We start from the raw sequence: 19,471 nt of genomic DNA on the forward strand, positions 1-19,471 counted from the left end.
GAGGATCACCACCTTCCACTCCCACTTGGAAACGCAAGAATACCGAGCGAACCAGGTGGAATCTAAATGTGCGGCCTTGCTGGACTGGGGTGGAGACATTGCCTTTCTCATGCACAAGGTCAGGGACCTGGATGACCGGTCTCAACAGGACAACACTGGAGTTTTTGGAGTGCCCGAAGGAGTAGAGGGAAAAGATGTGATGGCCTTCCTCTGGACTCCACTGCCGAAGCTGTTGGAGCTCCACCTTTCGGAACCCCTGGAATTTCAGTGAGTCCAGAGGCTCTGTTCTCCCTCCTCGGCCCCTGATCGTCCGCTTCACCCGATTATTCCTTGTCTTCTCCATCATCAAACCACCATAGCTATTATACAAGAGGTGAAACACACCTCGACCCTGCTGTACTTCAATGGCCAATGCAATTCCATCTCAGCAGACTACTCTTCAGCCACCATGACCAGATGGAAACAGTTCTTTGCTCTGCGTCTCTGACACTGGAACATTATATTTGGGTTGTTGGGCCCAGAACGTATGCGGATCACTATTGATGGACAGTCTAGGGAGTTCACTGACCCTAGTGATGTGGAAACTTTCCTGGATGAGTACGACAACTCCTTGATGGGCATGAGGGTTCTCCTGGATGCCCCCACCACTCTCTCTGTTGTACCTCCCCAGCACATCAGGATAGCCACGTCACCTATGGATTTTCGAAAAAACTGACAACCTGGCTTATCAACTGATCCTTCTTTCAGAACCAGCACCTATTCAGAGTCTGGATACCCTCACAGGTGACAAGTTTCTCGCTCCACAAATCGACATTAGATTACATTATAGATTTGTCCTGTGGATGGTCCTGAATTCCTTGTGTCACCAGTCTCTCTTACTGCAAGATATTCCTCTTCATAACCCCCGATCATCACCACCCACTAAGGACTGTGACCCCTCTTTCCACTAACTGCAGATAACCCGCCGTGATATTTGGGCCCCTCTATCATGACGCCTACAGTGTCTGTAGTGTGGACTTTGCAGGGCTTTGCTCCCCAAGATGAGAGCCGTACGCTGGCTCAGGGCCTCTGCTCCTGGGCTCCTCTGAGACAGACTACTGTGCACAGGATTATCTGGTATGAGGGCATGGTTTTCTTGTTAAGTGCTGTCTTTGATGGTCTCTATTGTTATTGTTTCTATTCATAAGAATAGTAGCAGTACTTAATTTGTGCCAGTGGTTTCGGTTGCTCAGCCCCGGCACTTAATTGTCAGTACCAGCTCTTGTGACATTCCACCACATGGTGGCACTGTCTGTCAAATTTTGAGATGAGCACAACAACAGTGTTTAATAAGTCATATTATATTGCCATTATTATAACTTTGGGAGGCCTGGAATAGTCTGAATTGTCACACGTGTAGGAGTGCAATGATTAGTAGTTGTACTGGTGCTGTTATTGGCAGCTCCAGCCGGGGATATAGGCGGTGCAGGCAGAAGTGGATCGCGAGAAGGGCCCTGGCACTTACTTTTTTATAAATTAGGCACTGAATAGTAATAGCTGTATACTGCACTCTATGGTATAACCGCTACCACCCAGTGAAGTTTAAGAATGCCTACTATCCCTTTACTAGGTCTCCAGACCTGTCTCTTTCCACACTCATGTTGGGCTTCACTGGCATCCCAGCTTCTCAGGTTTCCTAGTCACCTGACCCTCCCCCCCAAATGTGGTCCCGCCTTGCCTCCCCCAATTTTTAACCCTATTTTCCCCCTCGTTCTAATCCCCCCCATTCACCAGTGACTCTTCTGTACTGACTAGGGAGAGAAACTGTGACACCCCAATGTCCAGACAGGGCCCACCTCTGTTATGATCCCAGCGCTTGCACGTTCATTGTCCATGCTTGTCTGGGACTCCTGTTTGCTGCCCCCCACTCCCAGGTTGATTCTGTCTCCTCCCTATATTCCTGGAAAGTCCTACATAGTTGATTGTATTGTACTATATTTCTGATGATTAAAATGGCAAAAGGAATAAATTAAGGCTGCAAAGAGAGATTGCTCAAAGGGAAGTGTAGTCTCTAGGCATGTCTAATCTTTTTTACCTTGAGATGAGATAATGGAATGTTTGGTGCCTTTTTCTGTAAAAACTGGGGGCCTTATTTACTACAATTTGACGCAGGACATCATTGTACGTTATTTTGCTGTGCTGTCCTGTGTCAAAAGAAAAGGACAGGAATAGGATGTATCTATGAGATACGGCACATTACTGTCCTCTTTCACAGCACTGGTGCACAAATGGCTGCCCAGCGCCAGTGCAGGACCCTTACACCATGGTGCAAAGGTGCCTGTGTTAAAGTCAGGTTGCTTTTATGGAGGAAGGGACACCATCCTTTACAAAAACAACCCTTATGCCACCCCTGGAGAGGTGCAGGGTTTTGCTGCATCCCAGAGTTACTCTTTGTTGTAAATCTGGGAATGTGTCAACGCCCATGGGCGTTGAGTGGGAACACCCACTGCAGCGCCCATGCCATGCATCCTCCAGGCAGTGTGAGGCATCAAAGCAACTTGTGCTGCATTGCCTTTCACCATATCGATGAGGCCATGAAAAGCCACTTAGGGTGGCTTTTCGTGACCTCCTAGATATGGGTCTGCACTGTGCGCTGCCGAAACATCACACTATTTACATTACGGCTCACACGGTGCTTGTAAATGAGCTCCACCACAGTTTTTTTGTGAAGGGAGATGGTTCAAAGGGAAGCATCAATTCTTCATTTAGGCAGCCCATGTTCCTTCTTAAGAAGACATAGCTCAGATGGAAGCTTGGTCCATTCAAGTAAAATCCTTTCTTTTCCTGGTGGGCAATTGCACATTGGAAAGTGTGTTCTTCATATCTGAGAAGCACCTGAACTTCCTGAGAAGAGAGAGCTGGTAAGGAAGCTTGGACTTCATGCCTTTAACTTCTTTAGGGGCATATTATCAACGGCCAGCAATAATTATCGCTGGCCGTGCTTAGCGATAAATTTCTTATCGCAGGCTATCTCTGGAATGTATCGCCCTTGTAGCGCGTTCTTAACAACGCATTTTTCCAGGGCGATAAAAATTCCAGAGATAGCGAGGTTATCACCGTTTTGCAGGGAACATTGCCGGTTTTCCAGCGATGTTCCCTGCAAAACGGCGATAACCTTGCTGATACGACCCTGTGGTCGTATCAGCATAATCCACCCCCTATGTCAAACATAGGTAAGTCAGGATTTTAGCAGACGTTAGATTTTGGCAAAAACTGCAGTTTTCGCCAAAATCTAACGTCTGCTAACATCCTGTGGGCTGCCTTGTGAATATAGCGATGTGAACATCAGCGATATTTGCAAGGTAGTCCATCTTGGGTACGCCCAGTGACGCCCACTTTGCATCTCATTAGAGATGCAAAGGGAGGCGCTGGGGAAAAGGGTGCTAACATGCGATTATGCATGTTTGCACTCTCTTGTAAATAGGGCGATAGTTTTATCTCCGCTTTTTAAGCCAAAAAAGCGGAGATAAAGCCCTTGTAAATATGCCCCATGGTCTTCTTGTCTGTAGGAAGAGAATGATAGATGTACGTGAAACTATTGAACAATTACCGAAGCACACAGAAAGCAGTGCAGTGTAATAGTATATAATCCAATATAATAACCTTCTTGTTTCAGACTCGATGTATATATAATAGATTCTTTGCACAAACAATTGTACTCTCTGCTTTTTATGTTGTCTTTAATACAAGCAAGCAGCCGACACGTGTTTTGTCCGAAGACTTTCTCAAGGCTGAAAAGAGGTATTGTCAGGTAGCGTTGATTGTGTCCATCTCTTGAGCACAGTAAAGCTTCACTTACAAGAAGCCCATGTAATTGTATACTTCGTGTGGCAGAAGATGGAGCGGGTAGTTTATTGCAGGACCCCAGTAAGTCTGAGCAGTGTCCAGTGTGAGTATATCGCAAAAATGAGTGCTGAAAGGCACACACATCGTCAAAGGACCATGATAAGCCTAGTAGTGCGACGCGGCCTCCTGGGGGTCTGTGCCGGATTTCTGTGTGCTGCAGTATTTTGTTCAATGTCTGTTGCCAACCAGGGGCTCCTGGTTATTGGCTGATATACCCTGGGTGGCAGGGTTTCTATAACATGTAAGCACCACCGCTGTTTTGTTCACTATGTATGTGAAACTATCTTATGCCAAGCAGCGTCCGTTTGTCTGGTCTATTTCCTCCTTGTCCTCTCTGTGGAGGTTTGTTTGACCAATCACATGGCAGGTGGTAACTACCAATCATGTGGTACTTTAGACAGTATAGGATCTCTTGCTGCCATGACATCAGATGGAGGTGGCAGAGGGGAGCACAGTCTGTTCAGCTTATAGCATCCTTTAAATGAAACCAGTCTTGTGGCCTGGCAGAAGATACAGTTTTGTGATTAAATTGCTGATCTTGGAGCCTGAAGACCTGAGTGTTGACCACGTGACCCAAGAAACATTGACAAAGGCAATAGGTTTGAGGGCTTTGTAAAGTGCATACTCACAGAGACACAGAACATCCATGCCACGTTACTATAGAACACACATACACAAACATGCATATACACATACAGAAACTGATACACACACAAATGTACACCCCACATACATTCCTAAACACGCGCAGACCAACAAACGGACACACACAGACATTGAAACATGCAGGGGCCCATGTCACTGCCCTGTGGACACCCATGCAGCAGACCTGCCTTCACACAGCTGAGCTGTCACTATGGATTGCTGGGTGATGTGGCACACTATATGGTGAAGCATTTACACATACATTTGCTCCTACAGCTTCCCATGTTATTTCTTAGTGTAACACATCGGTGTATCATTAAGACAGAGCGCAGTTTCTGCCAGAGTCAACCAGTACGAACACCACGAAAAACATGGCGCAAATCTAAAACTTTGTCTCTAACCCTTCCAAAGGCAGCAGCTGCACTTGGCATGCCATGGTCCCTCGTGCCTACACTAGTCTGTGGTAAATGAATGCTACTTGACATTCACATGGTACATTCCTTGGAAATTCCTTGCTTCAAATTGTAAATATATGCAATATATATGTGTGTGGAAAAACAGCTAGTGTCATCCCAATACCATCACCCTGGCCATTCCCCATCAAAACCAGGCTTTTTCAAGCTGCTTTAACCAGACTCTACACACCACACATTGCTCATTGTCGAGCTCCTTGTTGAAGATGCTCTTACTATAAAGCAAAGCGCTATGCAGCGCTGCGTCTCAGAGGAAGGCCAATAATAATCCAATACCTTTATAGAGACACTAGTGCAGTTATAGGTTTTTACAAAGAAGTGCATTCTTAGCAAAAAATACTACAGATGAAAACCGCAAACTGCATACTAAAAGTAATTTTGGAAACAGCTATTAAAAATATATCCTATTAGTTCAACAAAAATATGTAGTTGCACTAAGTAAAACATATTTAGGTAAACATGACTTTGATTTTACAAAATATATGAATTACAAGTTGATACAAGGCATAAGATCCGTTCTGCAGCACAGGTAGAAAAGAGAAAAATGCCTGAAAGGATTGTTTTGTGCAGAAAGGTGCCCCTTTCTACATAAAAAGACCAAGGTGCAAGGGTGCCTGCATTGGTGCTACGCAGCACATAGGATGCCAGTGCATGGAGAGTGCAGGAATGTGTCATATCTTAGTATATACAACGCATTTCTGTTCTCTCCCTTTCACATAACGCAGTGCAGCAAGTTGTCTTGCTGCGATTCATGACTTTTTGACATATTTGCCCCTACATTGTGTTGTTCGTTGAGCAACTTCTGGGTCCAAAATTTGTAGATTTAACTCATCAAAGCGCAGTCCTGTATCGGCCAGGGAATCTCACAGCTGTTATCAACAATTTTTCCTAAAAATATAGGGCCTCATTTACAAGCCCATTATGCCACCGGTGCGTCCTTTTTAGGTCTCGCGCCTAGCATTGCAGTGTGTAGCACTGCTCGCGCAGCGCGAGACCTCATGTAGGGGGTTCTGAAAGCTAACCACACGCTCGTGCGTGTGGTTTTGCTTTCGCCGGCTGCAATTGGCTTTAGCCTGTTTTTAAAAATAAAATAAGGCACGCAATTGGGCAAAGGCGGGCGCATGTCCCGACTTTGCTCCGCCCATTCCCATTGGTGTCTATTACGCGCAGCAGTGCGCGTTTGCCTCGCTGCCGCTCGCCCCCGCTCCTCTGTGGTGCGTGCACTCCACTGGTTACTTGTGTGTTTACATGGTATGTTTATTTTTTATGTATTGTGGTCATACATACTTTATGCCTGGTTTCGCTTTCACTGTTATTTTCAGGCACTGTTGGTTAATGGCCACATTTGTTTGTTTATGTATTGTGGACATACATACTTCATCAGTGCGGCGCCAGTTATGCTTTCATTGTTGTCGCTTTCTCTTCTCCTCCACCCCACTCTCTGTGCTCTCAGTCCCCCCTCTCTTCTACCCCTCCCTCCTCCCTCCCACTCAGTCACCGGGCTCCAGCTTCTACGCCATTTGCTAACCTGCACGTATTTCTATTGAGGTTACCAGTGCTATTGTGTGACAGCCAACCCTACTGAAATGCGTTTGTGTAGCAGCGAAGTCTATTAAGACCCACAGGATGGAGTTTCAAGTTAACGGGCAATTGTAATGTCTATTGTCTCACGGATGGCCCGTGGCACCACATTAAGCAAGGCGCATCCTACAGATAATGCCCAAAATTCCAGCATAGAGCACAGGCAGTAAAACGTTTAACTGCATTTAGCTTTAAAATATGACGCACTGTTTTTCGTATATTTTCGCTTTGATTGAAATTGCTGGGACTAAAGCATCAATGCCCCATTGAGTTGTAAGATTAGAGGTGATTTTATGTTCATGGACTGGGGTTACTCTTTTATGCTTCATAGTAAAATAATGCAGTGGGCATCATTAAAACCTAGACTAGTGTCAAAGAATGAGGAGGGCCCCTCTTTTTCTGGAGGGTGGGGGGAGGCTAAACTTATTGTCTAGCGTCTACTACCCATTACGAGGCACTGACGTGCATGCACTGCAGGTTGTAGGGTACTTCTTGGAAGCCTTATGTTAGTGACTGAACACGTGTGAATATGTTGGTGGTAGTGACATGCTTGTTTAACTTGAGGCGCGCGCGCTCCAGACAGCCCCGTCCACAACTCCTGCACAGCACCTCTGTGCCCACCAGGGTATTCAAAGTATGTAACACCGATGTGCTCTCCTTACATACACGAGAGGCAATAGGAGTCAAGCGCCGGCTAGCCACCCCACTGGACCCACCAGATGACTGATGGTCTACGTTCAACTGTGCACCCTTCAAAAACCGACTCACGGGCAGTGGACATTGAAAACCCCCCAATACCCTATGTGCACATCATGGTGACCACGGTGTGTGCCATCTTGGCACCCCAATGCTCTTGCCAGTCCTTAGCCAGTGGTGACTGTGCCCACCAGATCTTGCCACCCCTGCACGCCCACTGTTCCCAACACTGGCCACCACTGGGCAGGGTGACAACACAACTGCCCATTCCGCGCGTTCATTTAACGCTCCGAGTGCCCCGGCATCAGTCTTTACAGGGCACATTGCTTGCCACAGGCCTTGTTAGAACCCCGGGTGCTGTAGTTTTACACTGGACGTTTTTGGGCGGTTACATAATGCGTGTAGCTACAGGTTTTCTTCTATTGATTGATATAGGATGATGGGCAGAGACCTGAAGCCCAGAAATTGGTATGTTACCACCTGTCCCCTTATCGCCCCCCTTGCCTGGAGTGTGGTGTGCGTCTAGAGTCGAGGAGCGGGAGGGTTAATGCGGGGGGTGGCCAGTCTGCTATTTGAACGGTTTGTACCCCCTGGACATGTCGTGGTTATTTAGCGAGGTGTGCTTGGTGCTCGTGTTGTTTATTGCATTTTGTGTGTGCCTGAGTCGGCTCTCATTAAGCAGCGGGTTTGTGTAGTGTGTACCATGCCTGCGTGTGCATGTGTGTTATGGTGCAGGCGTGCACTGTAAGATGCTGCAGGCTGTTTAATGTGTAATCTGCGATGTCCGTCAGTCCTTCAGCTGCTACAAACAGCGGGGTCGGTGTCCATGCACTGCACGGGGGCACAGCTGCCATGCTCCCTTGGTTCCTCCTGCCCTGCCCTGGTGTCAATGCTCCGCCCCTTCCAGTGCTTGTTAAAGCACGGCGAGGGTGCTTCTCCCATAGTTGTATAATTGGTACCCAGTTCAATCCTATAACCACATATCCCGGATGTGAGCTGTGTGCCCTCAACCCCCCAGAGTGGGTATCGATGTTGTTGGTGCTTTTACATTTATATAGCCAGCAAGCTCTGTGCAGCCTTGAACCACAAAACAAATTGCGCATCTGCCCGGGCATTTGGCTAATCTTTAACCCCCAGAGTCATAATGACAAATGACAAACTACATGTCCCTGGTTGCTTGGGACTGGCCAGGACAGTAGACAACTATCATTCTGGGCCCGAAGGCCGAGGCAGGGTGCTATCTGCAATGCTGGGTTGGCCGGTATCGGGGGTGGGGCTTATTCGTCTTGAAGGTTATGTAGCCAGCAAGAGACACTTTAGAAGTGACCGCAGCCACCTGCGCTAAACAGGCCCTCACGTGAGGGCCACAAACCCACTGCACTGCCAATGTATCAGAGGCAAACGCCACGTGTCATTTCCAAAATGGTTTGTATCAAGCTAAGGGTTTTGCTTTTTTTCGGTGTTTGACTCAGCCTAGTTTCTGTCATTTGAAACAAGCATTTACAATGCAATGGTCTCGGCATTGGTAAAATTAGAGCTATTGGCATTGCTCATGACATTATTTTTGTTTATGTTTTTGTTTTTAAAACATTTAAAGAAACGGCATTGTCATGAGCAATAGCAATAGCTCCAACTTTAACAATGCCGAGACCGTTGCATTGTAAATGCTTGGTTTTTCACTTGGAGCCCAACAATAAAGCTTCAGCAGTAACAATATACAAAACTGTTTGTGCACAGTAACTGATAACTGCCAGAATACGCAGAGAAGAGTCCTCAGAGCCTGTTCTATGGAATGCTAGTCTAAGCGAAGTAAGAAAGCTTGGAACAATGGCATTAACTATGAGCACCATCAGAAGAAAGTTGAAATCCGGACTGCCAATTAATCTATTTCCATCCACTGCTATCAACCTTGTCTATAACTACATCTTCACTACTACCCAATTAGCCTATTATTTACATGTGAAATATCCTTAACCCAACACCATGCCATTGCCTCACTACAGATTTTACCTCAATAGTTAGCCGTAATCTTTAACCTAGCTACTAACTCTACAATAACTTTACTGTAACCTTGCCATAATCCCCACCCTAACCCCATCACCAGCCCCAACCTGAAACAAGTTTATGGAGCCTAATGCAATGGCATGAGGAAACAATAAGTGGCGAAGTGAAAAGAAGGTAATGGTATAGCAAGGTAAAGTCTACGAAATAAGGGCAGGACAGCTCAGTTTCAAACATGGGCAGTTACAACATTATTTTGCCAGCTCAGAAAACGATGTGTAATTTCCAGTCCCTGTTCCAGTGGCCTGCTACTGTGCCCTAACCTCCTGAAACTGCCAAGGGACAGCTCTTTCCAGCAGGTTTGTCCTTTGTGTGTGTTATGCACACTCCACAGAGAAAGATTTGAGGGTTAACATGGTGCACTAGGAATGCCAGAACCTGGAGGCAACGGGAACGTTTTTCTCCGGAGTGGAGAACCGGGGGTGATGCTGTTATACCGGAAGGCGAAAACACAACTGATGAGAAGTACGTGAAAAAGAAGTTGAGCAGAAACCGTAATCACACCGACAAGCACAAAGTGAGGCAGACTTACTGGGGAAGCTCCCTCACAACCTGGACGCCTGCCCGAGTCCGGTACGACAGTACTACCTCCCAAATAGAAAGAGAAGAAAGACCAACCATAACAAAACAACACACTTCGCTTGAGACAGGATTGCGCGTTCCGCCTTCCTTCCGAGTGCACACCGCCTTGTCAAGAGCTCTTCCATGCTGCGCCCCGAGATTGCAGACTGCTAAGCACTCGAAATTAGGCGAGCCAATTCAGTTAATGTCAAGTGAAATCTCGAGATATTTCTTTTCATCTAAGCTTTTAATTGAAATATTTCCCGAGCGCTGTGCCACGGGTGATGGTTTCCGACAGCGGTCTGCTCGGCCTGCTACCCTCGCTTCGATACGCGAAAAATGTCATTATTATTTTTGGCAACGCTAATAACCTGGTAATGATCTTCGGTTCACCTCCGACCTGCCCGTTAAACCTACACAGCGGCCAGCAGAAAGAGGCATTTGTTCCTGGACTCTGTTGCGCACTTTCGGTTGGGGTGTCCTGCACGCCCCTTTTGTCCGAGTCAGTGTTCTGTCTAAATGTCCCGGAAGTACAACAGGCATATAGTAGAATAGACTGCTGGGTCAGTACTTAACCAGTGCTGTCTGAGCTTGCCGAATTTAAAGTTTCACTCTTACCTAGTAACGAAGTCGGATTCCAGGCACGAGTTCTAAACAGAGCAGCAGCCGGACGCAGGGGGAGCGGACGATCACACCACCGCCTTTCTCCGAGGCAGAGCAGAAATGCCTCGGAGAAAGGGAGCGTCCTTTTCGGATTCGGGGGCGTGTTTTGCTGTTGTCTCCTCCCTGAGACTTTTCGCAAAAAACACGCCCCCGATCCGATAAGGACGGGGCATGATTGGAGTGACGGGACCTCTTCTCCAATGGCTGGCCAGCATTTACTAGGCCAGCCAATGGAGAACAGGGGAGAAGAGGGGCGGGTTCAAGCCCCTCTTCTCCCAAGTCATTATCTCTCGCGAGCGAGACTGCGCAAGCGCAGCCATCGCTAGCCGAGACCTAAAAAGGACAGCATGCTGCCATCGGGCTGTTGCATGCTACTATGAGGCGCAGTCAACCTGAACCGCAAAAACTGTAAGAGACTCAGCTCAACAATCCGAGTGCACACATGCATTCCAGGATGTGCCTACATTCCTTGTTGTTTTAAATTGAACTGTAAAGTGTGTGTGTTGTCAAAGGTGGTTTTCAGTATTTCGTAATTATTTGTATGTGTTTTTTTAACAAACCATAAATAAGTTGTTAAAGCTCGTAATGTCCTATCACAAGCATTGCAGCCATTCTGAGAAGAGGTCATGTGGCATTGTTATCACATAGCATTTAAAGTGCTCTGATACCCTTGGGTCTAGCTAGCGCTATATCATACTCAAAATAATAATAATAATAATTGAATAATATTTATTATAACTTTACGTTTATTTTTTACCATACACATGTTTTTTGAATGGTTCACGCCGAGACTTGAACCAGGTTCCACAGAGCCAAAGTTGGCCGCTTGCTTTGTTTGTTGCCCTGCAGACACAGTTATGATTGGCCCCCAACCCTGACTCATAAGATGCTTCCGAGGGCGCACACGGCATTTACATCTCATCAGACAAGAGTGCGGTGCACTTACCCCTCCTGCTTTTTTAATGTAACTGTCATTGTTATCGTATTTTGGAGTGAATTCACAGTTTGAGTCCGCTCGCGCTACAGTGGTTCGACACATTAGTTAGAGGCGAGCAGTTCTGTGGTGCCGGTAAAGTGCGTTTGGCTCTAACTAACCAAAACCTTTAAAGTAAACATGTTGTTCCTGCTTACATTTCACATGCTTTACTTAATCTTGCATTACCTATATGTTTCTTTTTTAAGGATTTTGGGGCATATTATCAAGACAGGCAAAAAAATTATCGCCACTTTAGCAGCGGAAAACTGCCGCTAAAACGGCGATAATGGGCTTGATAATATGCTCTATGGAATTCCAATTGAAGCTCAGGTTAGACGTCCTTCACATCTAACATGGGCTTCAATTGGAATTCCATAGAGCAATTTACCAAGCCCATTAACTGCCGCTAAAGCGGCGATCATTTTATCGCCTGTCTTGATAATATGCCCCTTGGTTACTTATTTTTCACACACCTATCACTCTTATCTCATCTCCCTTATACCTATTTTCAGGTTCTCCAGCGCCACAATGTCATATAAATAGCAATAGCGCTATGCAAATATAATCACTCCTCTGCAAATGAACAGACTAAAGTAAAAAAACATTAGATTTCAATGCTAAAAACTCTAACTTTCACAAATGCGAGACCTATTGCATTGCAAATGCTTGTTTAGAAGAACCGGTGGCGCTGTGTCCCTGCCCATTTTTACAAGGCCACATAAAGTCACCCTGCGTGAGTTTTCATGGCCTTGTAAATATGGCCCCCTTTATTGCAATACTCTGCGTGAAAGGGGCGTTCCATTAGTGTGGCTGTGGGTGCTCCCACGCAACACCCATGGATTCTGACGCATTCCCTGATTTACAAAGTTTTGTAAACCTGTTTCCCCAAGGGAGGCGTAGGAGTGGCATAAACAGGAGAAATATTTTGCATAGTGCTTTGCCCTTTCCATGTGTGCTGCATTCTGCACCACACGTAGAAGGAGCAAATTGCTTTTAATGATTGTTTATGTACAGTGAGGTGTCCCTTCCTGCACATAAACAATCATCCCTACAATGCAGGCACCATTGCAACATGACGCAACGGTGTCTGCGTTGGCACACGGCTGCTGTTTGAACGCCAGTGCCGGGGAAAAGGACAGGCATGCGCCGTATCTTGTATAGATGGAGCATTCCTGCCCTTTCATTTTGACGCACGGCATATTGTAAATGAGGTCCGAAGACTCATTGACTGGGAGAAGAAATGTATTATTTATGGAAGTGTGTGTATTTATTGTATTGACTGATATTATTTGCGTGTTACCACAGATTCTAAAGTGCCTTACATTAAACTACGCACAGCATAAAACTGTAACAAAATAGTAAGCTCATACTAGTGTGTTTATTTTCAAACCAAAAGTTCCCTATTTATTTTACATATAGTCTCCCATGTCAACAGCTAGATACTAAAGATTTAAGCTTGTGGGAGAAAGGATTATGGTGTCACCAAGTACAAGGAATAAAATGCCCAGTTGCACCCATTACAAGAGTATTCCACGTCATCTCGAAGTTCCGTGCCCTAATATATTGTTGCCTCTGTCACTTGCAATTTCCTTATATTGTTCAGCTGAGATGCTTTTTTCCTGATATTGTGGACTTAGATCAGAATAAAAATCAAATAAAATGAAAAAAGTATTTGTAAAGAGAGGCTACTACCTGGAGGTGTCTAGGCGCTACCTACTGAAGCGTCAACGGGAAACGATACGACCCTGAACAGATTACTGATTAAACAGTTAGGTTTTTAGACTTTTTCTGAATTCCCTCAGGTTCCTATTACTTTTCACCATATGTGGTAGGGAGTTCCACAACCTGGAAGTGCTGGAGAGGAAGCTTCTCTCATGCCATCGGACATGTTTTACCTTGGAGACAATAAGGTTGCCACTCGATGAAGAGCGGAGGGATTTAGATGGAACATAGAAAGATTGAGGGGCATATTATCAAGAAACAGCGTTAAAATTATCGCCGCTTTAGCGGCAGAAAACTGCAGCTAAAGCGGCGATAATGGCCTTGATAATATGCCCTTAAGAATTCCCATAGAAGCCCATGTTCTAGTGTCAACATGGGCTTCTATTGGAATTCTCTGCGGCATATTATCAAGCCCATTATAGCCGCTTTAGCTGCAGTTTTCTGCCGCTAAAGCGGCGATAATTTTAACACCTTGCTTGATAATATGCCCCTGAGTGAGTTGAGCCGGGCCAAGGCCGTGTAGATATTTAAAAACAATGCACAAGGCTTAGAATTTAATGCGTTTTTCAACTGGCAGCCAGTGTAACTGAACTCAAACCTGAACCGCGGACTTGGGTCTTGGGATACCCAAAAGAAGGCGGCAAGCTGTATTCTGCAGGACCTGCAGCTTTCTTAGGCCTCTTTTGTGGATGCTGGTAAAGAGGGAGTTGCAGTAGTCTAGGCCTGATGATATGAGTGCTCTAACTACAGGTTTCTGCAGAGCCGATGGTATATATGGAAGAATCTTCCTCAGGACTTTTAAAATAAAAAAGCAAGAGGAGGTGGTTTAATTGATCTGTCCATCAAAACATAGTTTTGTGTCAAAGATTATACCAACAACTTTTGCTTTGACTCTGAGGATCGGGAGTGGGCCAAGTTCAGATGGCCACCCCTTAGTGGACCAGAAAGAGGGATTATTACCAAAGAGTTGGATTTTCGTTTTTGATGAGTTTAGCTTTAAACAATTGTCCGGCATCCAGGATCCAATGTGTAGCATACAGTTGTGAAACTGGGTTGCTATGGCATCTAAGTTGCCTGTTACCGACACGACAATTTGAGCATCATCGGCATATGATACCAGAGAAAATATATACAATCTAAAAAGGTCAGCAAGAGGGGTGACATATCGATTAAAAAAAGTCGGGCTCAAGCAGGACCCCTGTGGTACCCTGCATAGCATGGAGAAGGATAGTGATCGAAAATCTCACAAGGCCACTAATTGCATACGGTCTGCAAGAAATGAAGTTGGCAGAGCAAGGGTTTTATCGTTGATTCCCACGGATGCTAGACCGTCAATCAGCACTTTCCGATTGACCGTATCAAGTGCGGCTAACAGATCCAATAGGATCAAGGCCCCATTGCCTCCCTGATCCAGGGTCTGTCGCAACTCTTCGGTAGCCATTATTAAGGCTAGTTCTGTGCTATGCTGAGCACCGAACCCGAACTGGGAGGGGTCAAGGATTTGATTAGTGCAAATGAAGGCTGTAAGTTCTTGGTTAATGGCCTTCTCCACTACCTTTGCTGGCAATGGGAGACGCAAAATCGACTTGTAATGATTCGGGTCATTGGCATCTAGATTGGCTTTTTCAAGAGTGACGTGATTGATGCTTTTTTCCATTCTTTTGGGAAGTAGCATGCGCGAAAGATTTCATCAAATAAAGGCGTGAGGTGAGTGGCTATTGCTTCCGGCGCCATATGTAGAATCCTTGGGGGACAGGGATACCACTGTGAACCTGATTTACTTTGTTTAACTAGTGTTAATGATTGGTCTTCTGTTAGGGTTGGAAGACTTGACAAGGTGTTATATGACGTATTATAAGGACACATGAGAGGTCTATCCTCGAAAGTGCTTAGGAGGGTGATGGGCGTAGACATTGTACGGAAAACAACAAAAATTATTTACAAAATGTGTGCTAATCATGAAAAGCCGACGCAAAGGTGACCTTTGAGAACCAGGAATTAACACATGCACCTGCCCCTGAGGAATATTTTGATATTGAATATTATAATATTCACTGCACTGTAGAATCTCGCCCGATAATGCTTTGCTGGGCCTTTGGTTGGCATTGTATTTTTGCCCATAACTTTGCTAGGGGTGGTCCTAGGAGGATGGCCCCACTACTGAATCGTTCAGCATGATATGCTCTTTGTGTTCAATACATCTGCTTGCCCTCCCCCTAGATTAGGGGTGACCCCAAAATCATCAACTCTCTCATTGCCAGGTATTTTTCAAAGTTCACCTTTGTGAATTGGTTATATGAGTTTTTAGTACATAAAGTTGTTTTATCAAAGGGTTGTGGATCAGTAACTAACTCTGCTATGTGGCGGAGATTATTGCATGAATTCCGTGTTTTCAATGTAATGCGTAGTTAACTAATCTCCGCAACCTCTGCTGGTGGAGCGGAGTTCATTGCCCTCTGTTAAACAGCAACGGAGGTAATTTTTTTCAAACTCCGTGGAAATACGCATAGAGGCACTACACCTGCTACGCCCACCCTCGACCTTCACATATATATAACGGAAAGAGAATACTATGTGCAGCCTAAAAGAAGCAGCTATTCCTAAATTCAGACAGCAGAGGGAAGTATTGCACTGTAGTAAAAACTACGTGTCTGGGTGGAAAGTGTGCAGTTTGAGCTTTATAGAAAAATGGCTCAACGGTCATCTACACATCCCCCTGTGTGATTGGCTGTATACTTTTGGCTTTGAATTGTCAGCATTAAAAACAGCATTAAAAATGGATAATGCAAAGCAAGCTGACAAGCTCAAAATAATAAAAATTATTCGAAGGAACAGAAGGCATGGTAAAGCTTGGAGAAGGAACTGCTCAAATGTACATCAAATGTGTTGATTTATGTACATTAATATTTGGGAGCAAAAATTGACATGTTTAGATGTTTTTGAAGTCTTTAATACTGAGGGAGGCGGTGTTCCGAAGTTACAGATTTTTTAGGAAATAAGGAAACCGAGTCAGTCAAAATGAAGTGAAATAGTCTGGGATCACACAATGCAGTCAGGCGTGGAAGCCGGGATGAGAAGGCAGGACTCCTGATTTATTAATCAGGCAGGGTTAAACAGCAGACTCAGCAAACTGTTTTCCTTTCACTCCGGGTCATTATCACAAGACTTCAATCAATCAATTAGGCGTTTGTTAAGCGCTACTACTCACGCGTAAGGGTCCAAGGCCCTGGGGTGGGGGGGGTTAGCAGGTTCCAGTCCATCAAGGTGGGGTCTGTCAAAGAGCCAGGTTTTGAGGTTTCTTGCAAAGATGGGGAGCGATGATGTCTGTCTGAGGTGGAGCGGAAGGGTGTTCCTGACTCTGGCCGCGAGGAAGGAGAAGGAGCGGCCTCCCGATCTGGTCTTACTGGTGCAGGGGACCATGGCGTAGGAGAGCTGGGCTGATCGTAGGGTCCTCAGGGGTGCGTGGAATTTGAGTCAGCTGTTCAGGTATGCTGGTCCGGTGCCGTGGAGGCCTTCTGGGCATGGGTGAGCATCTTGAAGGTGACTCTAGATTCGATGGGGAGCCAGTGGAGAGTGCACAGGTGCTGGGAGATGTGGCAGTAGCTTGGCAGGTCGAGGACCAGTCTTGCGGCAGCGTTCTGGATGTTCTGTAGCTTGCAGTGAGGTTTTTGTTTACTCCGGCATAGAGTGCGTTGTCGTAGTCGAGTCTGCTGGTGACCAGGGCGTGCGTGACGGTCTTTCTGTGTTTGAGGGGAACCATTTGAAAGTCTTACGTAGGAGGCGGAGGGAGTGGAAGCAGGAGGATGAGACAGAGTAGATCTGATGGTCCAGTTTGAGCTCGGAGTCCAGGATGATCCCCAGGTTGCATGCATGGTCCGTGGGGGTGGCCGGGCTTTAGAGGGCGGGGGTCCACCAGGTGTCATTCCAGGCATCGGGGTTTGGGCCCATGATGAGTACTTCTGTTTTGTTGGTGTTTAGTTGTAGGCTGTTGTTTATCATCCATTTGGCGATGGCTTCCATGCCTTCTCGAAAGTTGTGCTTGGCGGTATTGGGTTCGTTGGAAAGGGAGAGGATGAGTTGGGTGTCGTCTGCGTATGACACAATGTTGAGTCCATAGGTTCCGATGATGGGGACGAGTGGAGCCATGTAGACGTTAAAGAGCGTAGGGCTGAGGGAGGACCCCTGAGGGACTCTGCAGGTGGTTGGTGTAGGGTCCGAGAAGAAAGGGAGTGTCTTACCTGCTGCGTTCTGCCAGAGAGGAAGGAGCGTATCCAGTCGAGGGCCTTGTCTTGGATCCCTGCGTCATGGAGTCTGCGTATTAGGGTGAGGTGAGAGACTGTGTCGGACTCCGCTAAGAGGTCGAGGAGGATGAGGGCTGTGGTTCCTCCTTTGTCCAGTAGGGTGCAGATGTCGTCTGTTGCGGCGAGGAGGGCGGTTTTCTTACTGTGGTTTTTTCTGAAGCTGGATTGCGAGGAGTCGATGAATGTGGCGAGTTGGCTGTTGATGGCTTTCTCAATTACTTTCGCTGGGAACGGGAGCAGGGAGATGGGTCTGTAGTTTTTGAGGTCGGTGGGGTCCGCCGAGGGTTTCTTTAGGAGGGGGTTGACCTTGGTGTGTTTCCAGTCATCGAGGAATGAGGTGGTTGCCAGGGAGTGGTTGATGGTGTGGCAGAGCATGGGTGCGATGGTGTTGGCGGCTCTGTTGAAAATGTGGTGGGGGCAGGGGTCCGTGAGGGCCCCGGAGTGGAATGACTTCATCGTCTTCAGTGTGTCTTCGTGGTGAGGGCTGTCCAATTGTCGATCGCTGGCTTCAGTGTGTCGGGGTGGTTGGTGAGGGTTCAGTGTGTTGGTTGACTTCATCAAAGTTGTCGTAGATGCTCTTGATTTTGTGCTGGAAAAAGGTGCTGAGTTTGTCGCAGAGGTCTTGTGAGGGAGGAATGTCGGTGGACTCACTGGTGGGTTGGGTGAACTCCTTGATGATGTTGAAGAGTTCTTTGCTGTTGTGTGCGTGAGTGGAGATTCTGTCTTCAAGCGCTTTTTTCCTTGTTTTTCTGACAAATTGGTGGCGGCTCTGAAGTTGTTGTGGGTTCTGTGCATTTGGTGTTCCTCCAGGCCTTTTCGAGGTGGCGGCAAGTGCGTCTGGACTCTCGAAGTTCGGTGGCAAACCATCTGGCTTTCTTGTCGTGGGTGTTGTTGTTTCTCTTGAGGGGGGCTATGGCGTTGGTGCAGTCGGAGATCCATCTGTGCAGGATTAGGGCTGCGGTGTTGGGGTCGTCGTTTTCCGCAATGGTTGGGGTGGAGTTGCTGAGTGATGAGGTTAGCTTGTTGTCGGTGATTCTGGTCCAGTTTCTTCATGGGAGCAGGGGCTGGTATCTGTGGATGGTGGGTGTTCTGAAGGTGGACGCATCGATGGTCAGTCCATGGGAGTTCGGTGGTGTGACTGAAGGTGATGGAGTTTCCTGTTGTGAAGAGGGGGTCAAGGGTGTGTCCTGCTGAGTGCGTGTGTTCAGTCACAATCTGGCGGAGTCCACTGTTGTGGAGGTTGTCCAGGAGGGATGTGGTGCTGGGGTCCAGTTGGTTGTCGAGGTGGAATTTGAGGTCTCCCAGTAGGGTGTAGTTGGTGAACGTGATGGCATGCGGGATGATGATGTCCATGATGGAGTTGGAGAAAAGTCCACGGGGTCCAGGGGGTTGGTATATGAGGGTTCCTCAGAGGGTGGTGGTAGGGCTGGCCAGTATCTTGAAGTGAAGGTGTTCCATCAGGTCTGTGGGCTCGTCGGTGAGTGTGCTCAGGCGGAGGGTGGATTTGTGGACGATGGCGATTCCTCCTCTCAGGCGGATGGGGAGGTCCTCCTAGAGATCTTGTATCCTTGGGGAATGGCGATGGCGATGGCGATGTCCCGAGGTGGTGTTGGTCCATGTTTCGGTGAAGAACGCAACGTCCGAGCCAAGGCTTGGCTCCAGTATTCGGGATTGTAGATGGCTGTGTTGATCTAAGGGGTGGGACAAGTGTTGGGGAGGGTGGAATTCAGCCCAGATTTAAGGGAGATTTACCCAGTTTTGAGCATGTCTAAGAAGCACGTTACTCTCCTCCATCACTGTGTTGGCTCTGCAGAGATAGCCTGGAGGGCGGCTGCTGTCTCTGTACATGTTTAGGTGGTTGCAAAAGAAATATTGTGAACTTCCATTGGGCTTACAACCCACCCATT

The sequence above is a fragment of the Triturus cristatus genome, chromosome 9 (genome assembly GCF_964204655.1).
Source record: "Triturus cristatus chromosome 9, aTriCri1.1, whole genome shotgun sequence".
Classification (NCBI taxonomy): domain Eukaryota; kingdom Metazoa; phylum Chordata; class Amphibia; order Caudata; family Salamandridae; genus Triturus; species Triturus cristatus.